This window comes from Tachypleus tridentatus, chromosome 13, assembly GCF_004210375.1.
Source record: "Tachypleus tridentatus isolate NWPU-2018 chromosome 13, ASM421037v1, whole genome shotgun sequence".
Classification (NCBI taxonomy): Eukaryota; Metazoa; Arthropoda; class Merostomata; order Xiphosura; family Limulidae; genus Tachypleus; species Tachypleus tridentatus.
The window spans coordinates 101,001,218-101,014,025 of NC_134837.1; positions in this window are offsets into that span (position 1 = coordinate 101,001,218).

Here is a 12,808-nt window from a genome sequence, read left to right on the forward strand (position 1 = left end):
CAAAATAATTTATGTTACACTAACAATATATCATTTTATTTTTTTTGCTCTACGGATCAGTGACAAATTTAGCTATTCTGCGGACCTAAGCTCAACCTCAAGTTTGAAGCTTAATCGATAGCGTTACTTTTAATATAATTATTTGGATAAGTCAGAACGGTGTGAATTAGTAAATAATGATGCTTGGTACGGCTGTACCGATTACAAATGGAGGATGGGAAAAAATCTAAATTTCGTGGCATAAGCATATAAAAAAAGGTGTTTACACTGTTTTAGAGGGGAAAACTATCGCGATCCTAAAGCTAATGCTATTTACTTTCCTGATTTTTTTTAGTTGGAAATTGATCAATAATTTGTTTGCAATTCATATGTTCTAATTTCTAGTTTTCTATGTGCAGAAGTGAAAGAAAAGATAAATGATCTTGGGATATCGTGTTCCGTAAATAGTCCTTTACTCTTTTTAACACGGAAAATAACCTTTTACCCATAAAATTATTAATAGCAACAGTTAAAAACATTCTAAACACATTTAAAAATGTTGAATATAATCCGTTCGACAATAAATTATACATGTCATTCAGGCAAAAAACATTGTGTTCTCAGCAAGGCTACCACTGACACGATGGTATGTCTGCAGATTTACAATGCAAAAACAAGGTTTCGGTACCCGTCGTTGGCAACTCACAAACACTACATCATGTAGCTTTGTGCTCAACTACTAACAAAAAATGTGTCGTTTCCTCTTCAAGGATTCAGTTTCTAGACCTCTCATATACTAAATACATAATATTTTTAATCTTTCATGTTATTATTTGTTATCTATTGTGAAAGAAAAGAATATTTTAAAATGTTTAATAATATCACCGTAACTTTAGGTTCTTTTGTCAATTTCAGTAACTAGTATATTACAAATTATAAAAGAAACACTTGAAATGAATCAATCTCTTCCTGTTAACAATATTTCATTATTAGTATTTTTATCAAATATTACTTCTCGTTTTTCGCAAGCTTCTTTTTCTGTAAAGTAATTTGTTACTAGTTGATTTGAAATATTTATCATTTCAATGACGGATTTTTCAATGATTTTAATAGCGTTTCTTTCTTCAAAACATTCATCTTTGGAACTTGTAGTGATATATTTACCGCATTTACTCATCGTAATGTTTTGGACTAACAAGCTCATCAATTTTGTGTGATAACTGTCAAACTTTTTATTTAAAGATGCAGCTTCTACTTTAGCTTAATATTTGGTGCAGGAGTCTTGGTAATTTTGAAAAGAGCGTCTTTGACATCACGACAAAAATTTAAGAGCATAAACAGCGTCTGCCTTTGAAGACAACCTTGTTTAGATTTTTTTTCAATGTTGTATTTTTCCCTGAGTAATCCATAAGAATATTCCACCTTCATGTAGAAGCAGAAAAAATACAAATAAGTTTTGCATAATAAGGCAGACGTTGCTTGATTGTTTGAAGTCCCGAATATTTTCGAGCCATATTTGAAGTATTACCATAGGTTTACCTTCCACAGTTTTGATCTTCAGGCTTAATACTTACAAGATATTCAGAACAACTTTCTTTCTAAAATTTTATCAGTGAAAAATTTTATAGGAATAACTCCCGAAAACTGTTCTGTTATTTACGTGTCTTTCATAATGTATTTTATGATACAAGTAAATTGAACAACATCACTTACGTACGGTGTTGAATCAATAATTACTGGAAAATAAATTGCACTTTTAATTTCTTTTGTGAATTTAAGCTAAATCTGTTTCGCCATTAATTTTATGAACTCATCACAGGTTTGATGAGACAAATAGCTTGTAATTCCTTGAGCCCGATATTATAGCGTTCCAAATGATTTAAAAAGAGAGCATCAGATTCTCTAACATACTCAACAGAATTTAAATAATTATATTTCAGGTTTGAAATTAAACTTTCATCATGGCCTCTGAAACATGATACTAACCTAGACAACAGTTTAACAGTGGCCACCACACTTTTCAAAATTTAATACCATTGTCTTTGCTCTCACCAAACATGATTGCCCTTTCAGTCATGGGGACCTTATTATGTGACGTTCAATCCCACTATTCGTTGCTAAAAGAGTAGCTTAAGAGTTGGCAATGGGTGGTGATGATTAGCTGCCTTCCCCATAGTGTAAGCACTGCTAAATTATGGACGACTGGCGCAGATACCCCTCGTGTAGCTTTGCGCGAAATTCAAAACCAAACAAACAAAACAAACACTATTAATTTGTTATCTCACTTCTGAGTCAACACGACCGAAATTAGTACAACGTCTTGAAAAATTTGCACATACTAGATAGATGGTCTTTAAACATTTCGTGCTCAATAAATTTGCTCTATATGTTCATCCAGTTACAGAAACGTAAAAATAAGTTTTGAATTAGTTAAATGGGAGAAATACACTATTATATCCTTTCAAAGATATGTTTTTTGTCATATGTAATGGAAAATAAGGAGTACTAAAGTGTTTCAGTAAAAGATGTTACAATGAATAAAGTGAAAGGGTTAAGATATAGTAATATGAACAAAGTTCATAAAAGCTAAATTGCACACTGTGTAATAAATGAAAAAATATGTTCTGTACATGTTCTATAAAATACAAAACATGTATATGAACATTTTTAATTTAAAGTTTGTGCATTATTTAAATCGAAGGTCCTGGTGCGCGCCTTTTGCGCACAGTGGTAAATCCACCACTGACAATAATTTGTAATAGTAAAATGCTAAGAAGCACTTTAGAAGTACAATAGAAGTAATATACTTTACGGTTTACTATGTTGTGCTAGTGAAACATGATATCTTTCAGGATAATAACTGAGAGAAAATATAACTAAAATATATGTAATTTGTTTGGTATTTAAGTGCTAAGTTATACAAATGGATATCTGTGCTCTGCCCACTACAGGTATCGAAACCCTGTTTCTAGCAGTATAAGTCTGCAGAAATATCGCGGTGCCATTATGTATATGAAAATTTGAAACCTCGTTTTACAAACTTGGTCTAATGCCATTTCAATCGTTTTTATGTTTTAAAACCCATAGTGATAAAGCTTTTTGTTCTTACCATTTTGTCAACTTGACAAGTTGTAACACCTAAAATCCGAATTTCAAAATCCTTGTTAGCTATTTTTGTGGCACTAAATAGTACTGAGTCACATTAAGGTGTATTTGAAGTATAATCTGTATTATTCATCATACTTTTATGTTCTAAACTGATAAATAAAGAGATGTCGATGTTTACACATGGAACATTCATTAACATCTATAGAAGCGGATGCATATTTTTTTCTCAGGAAGATATGTTTGTTTTAACGTTATAAGCCTTTCTCTTCCGTTTCCCGTCACGGAGAATATTATTTTTCCATTTTCATGGTTCAGATGTGACGTCATGAATACTTTACACGTGAATCTAATTCACTGGCGCCATTTATATAGATATAATAGCACTGTCTGTTATATGTCCATGTAGATACTTCGCAGGGTGTGGATGGATCTTCACCAAAATTGGTATGGAAGATTATCAGGTTTATGGGAAAGTACACACAAATTTTCAATTTTGCTTTTTGTAGTTTTTGTGAGTGTGTGCATGTCTGTTTTTCTTATATGAAAGCCATATAGGGGAATTGAACCACTGATTTTAGCGTTGTAAATCTAAACACTTACCACTGTCCCAGCAGGGGACTTTTGTTCTTCTCGAGATGGAAACGAAGACGAATTCAAAGCTAACCTGTAAATTTGAAGTAGCAAAATGTCTCAGTTGCTACAAGTGTTGCATGTATGGATGCAATCACGATGGCACACCAGTTGCACTAAAATGTACCCGTAAGAGAGATTAGAGAATCTTCGGCGGAGGAGGTGCTGTCAAGCTCCCAAAAAAAGAAATGCATTTGAATACGTGAATGGTAAACGTACTGATGTATCCAACGACTTGACCTCAAATGGAGATGAGAGAAGAAGGAGGAAAACAATACAAGATCAGCTAAGGAACAGAAAATTGGAATGCCTTTCTTCTATGTGCAGTACAAGAGTATTACAAGGATAAGAGGAGAAGGGAATATTAAAATAATATCAAAAGGGCATGACCATAGCATGATCAAAACATTTAAAGAACTAGTCACATAAAAGAAAATAGCACTGAAAAAGTATTCCTGGACTTATGCCCTACATAGCCTTGTGCCTCACTCTTAGGCTTCCATAGTTAGGGATCGGAAGGGATACCCCACCATCTATCAAAATAATCATACTTTTGGCCATATAGTCAGAGATTACTTGCTAAATCACGAATTACATATTACTTACTATTTTGATGAAGTCTCTTTTTTTTTGTTACTCACATAACAAATGATTTTCTTCCATTTACTCCACTATTTTTGTTTTAAAAAAAACTTTTATTAGTTCGTCATAACTAGTTATGATGCAGAAATCAGTCTCATTGCTTATGTATGCGAGATAGCACGTTTGGAAAGTAGCCATACTAAAAATATCTTCGATAAGTGGATAAAAATTCATATACATTATACTATATATAAATTGGTCTCTACATTGAACAGCCTCTGATTGCTCTACCATTAAAATTCAAATTAAAAATCTTAAATTATCTTTCTAATACACAAAATTCACAGGGTTCAATTTCATCTCCCGTAGTCGCAAAAAAAACAACAACAAAACACTTCGTGTTATGGGACTAAAGACGCTCCATAAGAGTGACAGTCAAATTTTACTATTCGATTACTCATGAGGTTAGAGTTAGGTGTTGTTGACTAGATCCTTCCTCTACTTGGTTTCTGAATTTTCCTCAAAGCTATACGAGGTCTATCTGCACTAGATGCCCCTAATTTAGCAGAGTAAGACTAGAGGGACGACAACTAGTCATCACCACCCACCGCCAACTCTTGGGCTACTCTCTTACCAACGAATAGTGGGATTGATCGTTACATAATAACTTCTCTGCGGCTGAAAGGGCGAACATGCTTGGTGTAACAGAGATTTGTTTTCGCGACCTTCAGATTGTGAATCGAGTTCTCTAACTACCGGGCCATGCCGAGCCGCAGTTGGTTCAAAATTTCGGATGAATATTCGCAGATGTTCCTCATTTACCTTTGTGCGAAAAGATTAAGCATACAAAAATATTACAATCTTACGAAGTAAGTCGCTGAGGTTATAATATTTGATGGAAAAATACTAGTTTTAGTTTAAGCCAACTGGTTTACTGGCTTTTAGGTTTGAGTTTCGATATACAATCAGAGCATTGTGCTTCTTTTGAATGCTTTATGATTGTGAAAATGTTATGACTTCATATTTTTTTATTTTCTCTTTCCTGTGACAGTTATATTAAAAGACATACTTTTAATGTCTCTTAAAGTAACTTACTGTTACTAAGTATACAGTACCTGATATTTAGAAACAGGACTTGCTGTTCTAAACAACCCATAACAGCAATGTCTCCTTTAGAAGTTTTGAAAAATTAGATCTGCTCAAACTTTGTCATCTGTTGGTAAACTCGCATTCTTTCCCCGAACATGTTCAGCCCATAAACCGTGGGAACGTTAAGATGTGTCTATTAATCCCACTATTCGTTAGTAAAGAGTAGCTCAAAAGATGACGGTAAGTAGTATTGACTAGCTGCCTGGTTTCTTCTAGCCTATCACTTCAGAAATTAAGAACGGCTAGCGCAGATAATCTTCGTTATTATGGTAAACTATTATTCCAGTTTGGAGTAAAAGTTTGTTTTTGAATTTCGCGCAAAACTACGTGAGGGCTACCTGCGCTAGCCGTCCCTAATTTAACAGTGTAAGACTAGAGGGAAGACAGCTAGTTATCACCACCGACCGCCAACTTTTGGGCTACTCTTTTACTAACGAATAGTAGGATTGACTACATTACATTATAACGCTCCCAAAGCTTAAAGCATGTTGGGTGCGACAAGGAGTCGAACGCCCTAACCACCTGGCTATGACTGGCTTGGAGTAAAAGGCACAGAAATTCAAGACATTCATAAACAAAATTCAAGAAAAAATTAAAACTTTAAATGATGAGTATTTTGCTAATGAATATTTACTAAATGGAAAAATAGTTTTATTTCTTACTAAAATATTTTTACATATTTATATAAACATAATAAAAGTATCAAGCTGAAGTGAATCTGGTTTGGATAATACAGGTACATTTCTAACGTTGAGAAAGCTTTGATGTAGCTGAATACGTTTGACACAATATAACTGAATCACATTAGTGCATGTTTACGGGGAATTCAATATCTAAGTGTGACACATGTTTCACGGTATATACATTTCTCATTGGGCTGTATTATAACTTTAAATGTATTGTTTTTGATAACCTATTATAACGCCACTTTCATTTACTATAATTTCCTTTTACTATTGGAATATTCGAGCTGGACGCTATGTAGATTTCTTTGAACCTTTGTCATTAATAGAATGTTTTTGTGCTGTCGAGTTGTCTTATTGTGTTAGGATAGTGAGAAGATCTCAGCGTTTCTGAGTTACAAAAGATTCGAATCATTCTGAAGGAGTGGATTTCTATTAAACTATCTAATACCAGAGGTCTTTACTTCCTTCTTTTGACATTCCTTCGAATTCTCTATGTTAGCGTATAGGATACAATGATGGCTTTCGTAGTTTAAACTGAGAAGGTGAATCATTATCGTCGAGTGTAAACAGGACAGTACAAGTAAACCCATTAGTCTAGCACTTAAACAGGTTGAATAGAGACGTCCAAGCTGGCTATTATTACTGACAGCAGTAAAGGCTCGTCAAATCGCTATCATTCAGCGTATTGGACGACTTACAGGGAGTGAGAACAAAAACCACCCTGCGGGTGGAGCTGTCTGATCTCCTTATCAAGGAGGACAAAATCGTCATCAGCCAATACAATAATGGAAATGCAAGAACCACGATTTAGTGTCTGTAGGCTTAACCAGTGTTGGTTGATGGGAACGTACACTTTTTAAGGTGTTTTTTTCTTGACGATGGAAAATTCCTAAAAACGACGGAGACGTTTTATACAATGTGCATCACCGACATCTCTATTCTTTTGTAGTGAGCGGGTTTACTCTCCGCAAGGCTATTTACACAATCGGTATCTGCTGTTAAACATCGTAATGAAGTAGTTAGTTTTAGAATATCACGTGGAATTTAATGCCTTTCAATATTACTCATAGTAAATAAAAAATGTATTTTACTTACACTTACACAAATGTAAGACATAGAATATAATATTTAATAATTCGAGCGCTCTCTTGGAAAATAGTGCTTTCTTTGGGTATCTAGTTCTAAGAAAGATTTCTTCTGAAAGCACTCTAATTATTGAGTTTTTCATTTCATGATTCTTATAATTTTTCTAAACATTCTTAAGCCTTTACAATAATGAGATGTAGTAGGTATTACCAGCATCGCACATAAAATGTACCACCCAATTCTGTAAATGCATTGTAAGGTTGCTAAACTACACCTACCTGCATCAAATTCTATTCAATGCCTTGTATACCGGATATGCTGTCGACAACCAATACGAAAAAGGGGCTTTTCTATACGTTGCTATCATTGGCCACTGTTATCATAAAGCTTATTTGTATAATGCATACAAAACCAAGCAAACAATTTTATTTGTATTCCGGTTCTAAGTCTAAGCGATTGTGCAGGAGAAATGTATAACCTTTTAATTCAGATTAAATTTTTTAACTTACTAGTAACATATATTTCCTTCATAAAAACAATCTTTATTCATTACTATTTTTACCGTTTAAAAAATAGAACTCATAAGACATTTAAAATGTTGATGCAACTGAGTCAATTACCTTAAGTAACTACAAGCAAGTTTCCTGGGAGATGAGACTACGAAAATAATAAAAAATGATTTCATATTATTTTTTACAGAGAAGTTATCAAGTTTGCTTATATCAGGGAAACTACGCTTTAAAATGGTTTTCTATTCGTGCGTTACAAGGATATTGCCTTTGACATAATTAGATAAATTTAGGACTAACTTAAATCTAAGTGGGCCGAGCTTAGCGAGATGTTATTGGGATTATCGCTGAAAATGTCATTAATAGTCAGTATATTCAATGCATTCTAATAACTATATGTTAGTTCCTTTTGTTTTCATTTAAAATATCAAGTAAATTAAACAGGTAATGAGTGTTTTAATGAATTTTTGAGCTCTCTCCAACTGAGGGGGCGTAGTTTAGTGGTCAGCGTAAATTCGATGGTTAAAGGTTTGTGTCCTGTTTTCGTACAAGTGCACTTTGCATTATGGAACTGTGGCTTTGTTATAAGTGACAGTCAAATCTAATTATTCGATCAGATAAGAGTAACCCAAGAGTTGGCGGGAGGTGTTGTGGGTAACTACTTTTCTTCTACTGTTGGGATTAAAGTCGTAAAGGAAAACAAAGTATCACTTCAAAATTAGATGTGACTATGTACAAATAAAAGCCCAGTATGGCTGGTTAGGGCGCTCAACTTGTAAAGGCGGGTTCGAATCTCCGTCATACTAAAATATTTTTGCCATTTCAGCCATGGGAGCGTTACAATATGACGTTCAATTCCACTATTCGTTGGTAAAAGTGTAGCCCAAGAGTTGGCGGTGGGTGGTGATGACTAGCTGCCTTTCCTCTTGTCTTACACTGCTAAATTATGGACGGTTAGCGCAGATAGCCTTCGTGCAGCTTTGCGCGAAATTCAAAAACAAATAAACAAAATGTACAAATAATTCTCGTGTAGTTTTGCGGGATTATAATAACATACCACTAGTATTATTCTCACCCAGGTTTTATAATTTATCATACAACATACGAATAAAGAGAATAAATTTTGCTGCCTAATATAATTAGATAAATGTTATATACACATTTATATACAGAGAGAAAAACTAAGATGCAAGCAACAGAAAAGACATCACGACAAACCGTTGACTAACCTCATAATTAACAGATCCGACCGACAATTAAACACAGACGAAATACATCTACTTAACAAAGGACTCAACTTCGCAATAGCACCTAGGTACATTCCAACCATAGAAATCAAAACATGTTTAGAAGATCTAGCCAGCAGACTTGTGATACTTTCTACAAAAAACAAAAACAAGGAAACAACCAACAGAAAGAAGACAACTTAGATAATTTTATTGACATTTAACAGCCAAATTTTCCAGGTAAAATTATAAAATTTATATTTTCCAGAAACACCTAAAAACAACATCTTAAACGATTTTTTCAAAGAATTTTCTCACAAAACCATCAACATAATTTCACAAAACGAAAAGCTAAAAAACAGTCTTACAAAAAGAGACATTAATTCCATTAAAAACCTAAAACAAGACAAGATCATAAAAATTCTAAAAGCTTGTTTGTTTGTTTTGGAATTTCGCACAAAGCTACTCGAGGGCTATCTGTGCTAGCCGTCCCTAATTTAGCAGTGTGAGACTAGAGGGAAGGCAGCTAGTCATCACCACCCACCGTCAACTCTTGGGCTACTCTTTTACCAACGAATAGTGGGATTGACTGGTACAGATAAGTAGATGACACGGTTGCGGGATTCAGATCTACAAAACACACACTTAATTTTTTCAATCACATTAACTCTATACATCCCAACATTAACTTCACATGTGAACAGGAATAAAGCAATCAAATATCATTTCTTAACCTCAAAATTACAAGAACCGACACACAATTCAAAACAGAAATCCACCGAAAAATAACCCATACTGGACTATACATTCCTTGGGACTTAGCACATGAAATAAAACAAAAACTCAACATTCTAAGAAACCAAATAAACACAGCCATAAAACTATGCTCACCAGATAAAATTAACAATGAATTAGACAAAATAAAACAATACTTCATCAACATCAATAAGTTTCCTTCCCAAACCGTAAAAAACATTATACGCACACACCTAGACAGAAAGCAAAATCAACCAACAAAAGTAAATATATCTCACGAATCAAAAAATCTCGAAACTATATACTGCTGCATACCATATATTCCCGACATAAGCAGACAAATAACCAACATTTGGCAAAAACTAGTAACAAAATATGACATTCCAGTTAATACCAAATTTATTCAAAAACCAAGCACAAAACTGAGGTCTATACTATGTAAAAACTACACTGACAAACACCACACCAACATTATTTATAAAATACAATGTGATAACTGCCACGACTTCTATATTGGAGAAACAAGTAGAAAAATGGAAACCAGATTCAAAGAACATAAAAAGTCACCGTCACACTTTTTCGAACACTGCAAGTCAAATAAACACAACATAACCATAGAAAACACTCAAATGCTAAATAAAGAAACAAACATAAACAAACGCAAAATTAGAGAAGTCTTACTTATATAACAACTTAAACCCAAAATAAACCAATATAAAGGAACGCCTTTATACCTATATTAAATATAATAAAATAAAATTATATTCAAACATCTAACACCGCCCTCTACATTCCGACACCCAGTTACACAACCCCTTCCAAACATGTGGTCAGCTTCCGGTCAGTTACCTCTTTTTTTCTTTGTGAACTTGACGATGACCGAAGAAGGTCTAAACGTTGTTCGCTCTTCTACGTAAAATATTTTCTCAGCCCAAACGAACCGTTTTTGCATATATATTTCTCTACAAGTGGGTTTTCTCGACATCACTGGTCAATCCCACTATTCGGTGGTAAAAGAGTAGCCCAAGAGTTGAGGTGGGTGGTGGTGAGTAGGTGCCTTCCTTCTGGTATTTCACTCTTAAATTAGGGACGGATAGCGCGGATAGCCTTCATCTAGCTTTGCGCGACACTAAAAAAAAAACTCACTGAACTTGTACTAAAATCTGCTGAAGATAAATCTAACAAAATAATACGAAAATCGAACCATATCGCCAGAAGGTAATTTGAAACAATCACTATACAACAGTTTAAACCATCAATGATCGCGCAGTGTTAGGAACTAAAAACACAAAGTTTCCTTTGTTCTTTATTGTATGATTAGTTATAAAAGAGAAACATGCTGCATATTCCAACAATTTACAGACAGATATTAAGTTGTAAACACTATTATATGATGCCTTGAACTGCAAGTTAGAAACATGTTAATACTCTATAGGTCAAAGTTATATCACTTATCTGCAGATCCCACAAGTAATATATCAACGTCACAGGCTTTTCTTGTTGTTTGTAACATCATCTCAATGTAGTCACAGAAATACTTTTGTTATGGAACAATAAAGATTACATCAAGAGGCTCCTAAAGCAAGATAATTAAATTCTTATAAGCGACTTCAGAAAACTGTTGTTTTCACTTATTCATATGGATGATGTATATTGGATAAAAAAACTAAACTTTGTATGACAGTGGACTCTAGATCAGCAGTTCTGAAACTGTGTGTGGGTCACTACCTCAAGGTTTACCGAAAGTGCCTTTCAAGGGGTGGCGAATACTTGCGTAATTTAATAACGAATATCACTTTTGATTTTTAAGTTACTAAGTGACGTTTGCCTGATCGTGAGAGATATATACACCATATAACTGAAAACAAACGTATAATTTAGAACTAATGCTTATAGTCTTACTATCCACATTTTTTACTGAGAGATTCATTTTTCATAAGTAATCTATCAACTTTACTTGTGAAAATACTTACAGCCATTTACGACGTGGAGATATTCTAATTTTCACTTAATCGTTCAATTCGTAAATTTAGGTTGCTTCCTCTAGTGTCAGTGGAAACTAAAACTGTTTGAAATATAATTCTTAAAGCTACGTTACTAAAACTTTCACAGTAAGGTTTAACATTGTTACAGAGACAAAGCTTACGACGTTTTCTTTAAGGTTTTTATTAACATAACATTTCATCACTGATAATCACATTAATGTGTAAAGATCACCATTAAATTATTGCACCGTACAACATTCTCGTTTTCCTTCATAATTATTTTCACTAAATCTTATTGCCTACGTGATAAAATAAATTTCAGTATTTTTCTCAGATGTTATTTAACATATTAGAAAATTATTATACACGTTTAGCTTTAAATATGTATTTAGAACTGACTTACACCTTTTGAGGTGACCAAATTGTGTGAAATATTAATAAAATTATATTTGAAAGTATCTGTATTTGCGTGAGTATGTAATTGTTGCACATAATTATAATTATGTTCCACTGTTAGAGATGAAACAACATTGTGCAGAAATAAATCTGTTATCCACCAATAGCGCTTCCAAAACCACGTACTATCCATAAGCTAAGTGTGTACCTTTTAAAAAGCAAATAGTAAATTTTTGAAGGTAGTGTTAGCGGTGCTGTAGTGTTATGAGAGATTTCACTGAATATATATATATATATATATATTATTAGCTTTTAATTTCCGCACTTTGGAACCATTGAAGCATTCATTATAAAGTGACAGTAAACCCCCCCCCCCACTATTCAATCAGCAACAATCAGTCAAAGAGTTCTCGATGAGTGCTGTTGGTCAATTACCTTCCTTCTAGTCCATCTGTTCACAATTAGCTTTTCATACGAAAATTCAAAACAAACAAATAATCTATTATCATGGTCTGCTCTGCCCCCTTCATCAATATTCATCGATATTTTTGCGGGATCATAACGTTAAAATCAGGTTTCGATACCTGCGGGTAGCAGATCACAGATAGCCCTTTGTGTAGCTTTGTGCTTAACAACAAAGCTTTTGTTCTAAGAAAGCACTGCTATAGTTTTTGTGTTTAATGTTTCACTGGCTACCTTATTGAAATTACCTTTTT